This window comes from Oryctolagus cuniculus, chromosome 5, assembly GCF_051225735.1.
Source record: "Oryctolagus cuniculus isolate XC-2025 breed Fujian yellow rabbit chromosome 5, ASM5122573v1, whole genome shotgun sequence".
NCBI classification, from domain to species: domain Eukaryota; kingdom Metazoa; phylum Chordata; class Mammalia; order Lagomorpha; family Leporidae; genus Oryctolagus; species Oryctolagus cuniculus.
The window spans coordinates 74519388-74525387 of NC_142871.1; the positions used below are offsets into that span (position 1 = coordinate 74519388).

The 6000-nt window shown below is 36.6% G+C and overlaps 1 long non-coding RNA gene across 1 annotated transcript in view; it reads right to left on the minus strand.

Moving 5' to 3' along the window:
• The window catches only part of LOC149126554 (uncharacterized), a 519369-nt gene extending 515548 nt beyond the window's left edge, over positions 1-3821 (minus strand). The window contains exon 1 of the long non-coding RNA XR_016233841.1: positions 3360-3821. This is a non-coding gene — a long non-coding RNA (uncharacterized LOC149126554). The remainder of the gene's footprint in view (positions 1-3359) is intronic.
• Positions 3822-6000: the final 2179 nt, after the last annotated feature.

A 6000-nucleotide genomic window follows, 5' to 3' on the forward strand; every position in this document is an offset into this window, starting at 1 on the left:
AGAAAGAAAGAAAGAAAGAAAGAAAAGAAAGAAAAGAAAAAAAGAAGTGAAAAGAAAAGAAAAGAAATAAGGAAGGAAGGAAGGGAGGAAGGGAGGGAGGGAGGGAGGGAAAGAAAGAGGAAGAAAGGAAGAAAAGACATTTTTAAGACTGACCTCAGAATCTTAGAAAGAAAGTAAGAGAAAGAAAGGAAGAAAGAAAGAAAGGAAGAAAAGACATTTTTAAGACTGACCTCAGAATCAGAATCTTAGAGTAGTGGGGCTGAAAGGGCCTTGCAGGTGTTTAATAAACTTCATGAGTGATTCTGATGCAGAAAAAAAAAATGAATAGTCTCAACCAGGATGATGTTATACAAGATTCAGAAAAGGCCACTGCTGGTAACTGAGTGTGGAATTAGACACATCAGAGAAGGCCTAAGCCACAGCTAACCAGGAAGCCAGGACTGTAAGCTGGAACTCAGGACTTCAGAAAGCTGAGTTAGGAAACCAAGGTGGAAGATTTGCCTCAGCATAAATGATATCAGAATTGAAGGAAGACAAGGACTTAGTAAGGAATTGGGTGTACTGGATCTACCTTAGATACACCTGAAATCAAGAATAATTCTAGAACTCACCAAAAGGAAGTTTATCAAAACTATAACTTTGCATCACTGGGAAACTTGTTAGAAAAGTTTGTTGGGCCCTATCTCAGACCTACTGCATAAGAATCTGTATTTTAACTAGATTCCTGGGTGATTTGCAGTCCATAACAATGGTTCAGAAGCAGCTAAGCCTGGTTCCAGATAATGTCAATGCTGTTACTCATAATCTGTACTAGAAGAAAGAGTCTTACCTACGACAGAGCTCCATGGAAAAAATGCAAGCATCATCACTGTAAGCTGTTAGAGGGAAGGGATCTCATACAATTTTCTTATCAGCACTTTAACACTGGATCTTGAGAACGACAATGTAGTCTAGTGGTTGAGAGAGCCTAAATCTAGATCAATTCCAACTCGGCTGCTCCCTAGTTATGTGGTATAACCAAGTTACTTCTTTTAGCTTCAGTTTCTCTTCTGGAATATGGAGATACTGCCTCATAAATTGAGCATTGAAAGTGCTCAAAATGTGTTGAAAGGATAAATTAATTAATAGCCAGTCACTGATTTGATTGATTTTTGGTGAAGAAGCGCTCCAAAATTCTAGTGCTGTGATTTCAACCTGATTCATATCATCTAAAACAAGAGACGTGGCTGAAGTCTAGTAATTGGCAGACATTCCATGCATAATACTTATTAGGTTAGTAATAAATGTATGTGTCACCTAAGTGATGGATGGAAGACCCTGACTAAAGCATCATGACTACTCCTCTTTTTGGAGTGTTGACATTACAATGATGTTCATGAAACTTCAAAATTATCTTACTTTCTGCCAAATACCTGTGGCTTACTTTCATTTAATCAAACTAAAATTAATTTACTTGAGAATATTTTTATATTACAGAATGTTAGAAATTTGGATGAAAATTTGCAATAATGAACAATACAGTTTTTCTCCTACCTCATTTATCCCCATGTTAACTCCATGGTTGTTTTGTGGCAGAAGTGTGACTAGAACTAAACTTTCCTAATTTCTAATCATTTTCTTTTAAAAAAAATGAGCTACCACTGGCACCACTGGTACTTCATTGCTACAAATTGTACATTTATGGATCCTAACCCAGATACAGTCCGAAATCAAAGCCAAGTCACCTTCCTAGCTGCTCAATATCCTATTTCTCCCCCAACAAAGTATCCTTTTGTAAAAAGTGTTTTATGTTATCACAACAGCAATGGCTTCCTAAACATATATGAAAAACTTTTATTTTGTTGAAATCACTGTTCAGTTTAGAAGTTAGGAGTCAACTTTTCTATTTTAAAGATCACTTTAATGATTTCAAGTTTAGTTATTAAACTTTGGAAACGATGCTCTGAAATGATTTCCCAAAGCCAGTGTACATATTTAAAATGCTGCTAATGGTTTTTGGTAGTCCACTAAAGTTAGATAACTCATTGACAGAACCAACTTATCATCATTAAAACAAAAGTGTCAATTCCAAACTGACAAGTAAGAAATTCAGATATACTTCCTTTCACGCCCAGATTAACTTAATATCTCATTTGATTTTCAAACCTTCCCTCAGAAGCAATTGAAACAAAACCACGAGCAAGCTCAATCTCCATTTGGGCATGTAACCCTTTTATAAACACAATTACATTCAAACACTATTGTAACCTAATTTGCATTTGCACTAACTAAGTTACAAAGCACACTGAGAATGCCTTCTACGCATACTACAGACTTGTTAGGAGGATATATTGCAGGGCTTCTGTGAACACTAATTAAAAAGGTTTTATCTTTCCCCTCTGGTCCACTAAAATTGCTCAAATGCCTTGCCTGCTACAACTTTGTTCAAAAACAGTTTTCAAACATGCTATCAGAGCTAGGCAACTATTTCAGGTGGTATGATTCTGTTTCCAGGGTGGACAAGGCCCTAGAGACAAAGTTTCAGTCCAAACTTTGAGCTTCCTTTCCTTTGTTATTTTGTGTTGCAACCTTAGCATTATCCAACTGTGGACTTTTATCTGTGAATATCTAAATCCTGTCTTGTGGAAAACTAATTACTAAACCACTGAGAGCTTCATAATGTCCTGCATTTAAGTCCTGAGCATCATACATAATGCATAGGCAGCAGTCTCTGCACTCTGATTACAGAACACTGTCATTAAGTGAGCAAATTAAAGATGTGAATAATTCACTGGCTGAGCTTATTGTCAGTGCTGCATTGTGAAATTAGAATTTCTAATAAGTACTGCAATTTTTTTAACCCAATTAACACAGAGAACATCTTGAGACTGATTAGTACAATAAAAATTATTACCTTATTCTTTTGCTTCACAACAGCCAAATTAAATACTGTACTTAATTATGCAGCATTCATTCCTTCTCTGCTTAAAAAAAAACACCCTAACATTTTAATAGGAGTTCTAATATTTCTATGTGAGCTAAAAATATGGCACACGCATTTGTAGCTTACTGTCTTTTTGCAAAGTTTTTTAAGAGTCTGAACATCACTATTATCACCAGTGGTAGATGATGATGAAACTAGTCTGTTGTTAAACCAAATATTCTTCATAAAAAACAAACAGCATACACAGAATTAACAAAGTAACTAACCTCCCCAATTGAGTTGAATATATTATACCTCTGCTTTTTCTTGGCTCTTTAGATGCAAATTAACACAGATTTGTCCCCACTATACAGTTTGTGATTGAGGCTGAAACATATATTTAAGAAAATTAATTGATTAGGAAAAAAAATCAAGTATCTAAAACAGTGCGTCTTACCTCCGATGCTCATTTAGCACACAAGGAGCTGTCTGACTCCTGCCAGGCAAGTGGGAAAGTCCAGTTTATGCTCGGCAAGAAGATCCTACGCAGAGAGTGTCTGCTGCCATGTTAAATAAAGAAAATGATCATTTAAACCGGGGCTTTTGTCTCCCAATATTTCCTCCTGCTGCCCCTCTCGCATCAAAGCCCAGAAAGGCAAGCACATCTGGCGGCAGTCCCTGCCCCTGACCGCAGCTGCCTCTGGAGAGCTCCCCCCTTCCTTTCCAGCTCCTCTGGATCCCTTCCTGGGCAACTTCAGCCCCCTAAAATGGGGGAGAGAAACGATGACATTGCAGGCAGAATATGAAATTGTTTGTTCAGCCTCTGCAGCCACCTCCTTCCTGTCTAGATATTTTACAGAAAGAGAACGAGAAGGGGGAAACAGCGAAGGTGCTCTGAAAAATCAGTCAGACACAATGCAATAGGGAGATGGAGAGGAGGGAAAGGAGAATGAGAGAGTGTGTGTGTAGTGGGGGGAAGGCTGTCAGTGCAGATAAATCTGCATATGGAAATTAGGGTTATCCTGGGTACAGTTTTATTTAACTATGATCTACTGTTTTTTTAATTAGAACAGATTTTTAGCAAAAGAAAGGAAAAAAAGAAAGTGAGTCAAATAGAGTAACTTCTAATGCAATAGGCTCTTAAAATTTCATAGTAAGTGAAAATAGTACATCTAGAAGTTTTAGGGAAATGAAAGGAACAAAAAAGAATTATAGGGCATTTTCCCTCCTTGTTTTATTCAGTAAATACGAAGATAGATTGTACCACCACCACCAAATAAATAATAAATAAAATAAAATAGGAGGAGAATAGAAAAAGAATTGAAGGAAAGGGCAAAACAAACCTTTTATAATCTTCATAGAACTTCTTAAAATGTTTTAAGAATAAAATGGAGAAAAGGAATTGTCAAAAGTAAATAATTAATATTATCTGTGTAAACAAATAGCAATACATTCTAGCATTTTAACAGCACAGATATATTTTTTTCTTCCTTCTCTTTTGCAACTCTAAGCCATGGCAAAATGCTACTGACCATAATCAGTTAGAGGATGCCATGACCTGTATTTTGAGGTACTTAAAGTAAAAAATCAAGACAGACTGATGAAAAGATTACTGAAGTTTGGCTGGTGTGCCAAGCAATGAGTCCTCCACCCAAGGTACCTGTAAGACAGCAATTCCCCCCTCACCATTTTATTTGAAAGCAGAGAGACAGACAAAGATCTTATATCCCCTGGTTTAGTCCCTAAATGCCTGCAGTAGTCAGGGGTGGACAAGGCTGAAACCCAGAAACCTGAAACTCCATCCAGGTCTCTCATGTGAGAAGCAGAAACACAAGTACTTATGCCATCACTTGCTGTTTCCTAAGTGTATATTAGCAAGAAGCAGGATCAGAAGCAAAAGAGCTAGGATTTGAACCACACACTCTGATATGGAATGCAAGGTGTTCCAAGTGGTGTCTTAGTCTTCTGCTAAATCTCTGCCCAGGACATCAATTTGACCAGAAGGATACAAGAGTGTCACATTCAATGGTATAGACTCTTTCAACCATAAATTGAACACCTATCACATTGCATGCATTTTGGAAGAAAAAATATGTAGGATGAACAGTGAAAGACTTCTGCTCTCAAGAATCCAGAATTCAGTGAGAAAGATAAATAAAAAATGAGATGGAATCATACTTTTACAAAGGAAGTAGTTTGTACAGTCTTGATCTGAGCAGTGTAGGCAGATATCAGAAGCCTTGAGACCTTCCAGTCACATGGCTGACAGGATCCTTCAAGATTAGTTTAAGCACCCTAAGCAAGTTACTTTGTCCATATAAATTTTAGTTTCTTCAGTTGTAAAAAGACATTTTAATGGTAGAACAGTCTGAGATAATGCAAATAAAACATTACCTTTTGTCTGGTTCATGATAATTGCACAATAAAACAGAATTGCAAATCAGTTCCCAATTCAAATGCAGCCTACTCCAGCAAACTTCCTTTGTGAATTCTTCCCCAATATCAGAAAACAGGCTCAAAGGCTTCTAAAATGCTCCTTCTATACTCCATAATACTATCTTACTGTAATTTTTAGCAGATCTGTCTTTGGAACAATGATTATCCATTAGGGGCCATTATGACCTCTATGGAAAATATGATAATATCTGGAGACATTGTTGATTTTCACAACAACTGGAGGAAGTTTACTAATAGAATCTAATAAGTAGAAGTCAAGGATGCTGCTAAACATGGTAAAAATCTTGGTTTCTAATAAAAGGAACTTGAAGTGCTTGGATGAAAGGTTCTAGGACTGGGGCAGGAAATATACAAAGGAAGCATGGAACATCATGTTTTCTAGTGCTAGTAAACAATAAATGCACACAAAACAAAACAAAATCCACACTGATACAGATATGTCACAGAGACACAATTGAAAAGAGCTCCCATTTACTAGAGCTCCAACTATTTGAGCAATAAAATACATAGAGTAGTACTAGGTTATAGCCCAAAGTACACTCATATCCATGAGCTCACACTGATAAAATATTGAAAAATGTGTGAGTGAAGAAGACAAATCTTCCTTTCAGAAGAATTCCAACTAACTTATGTATATAATC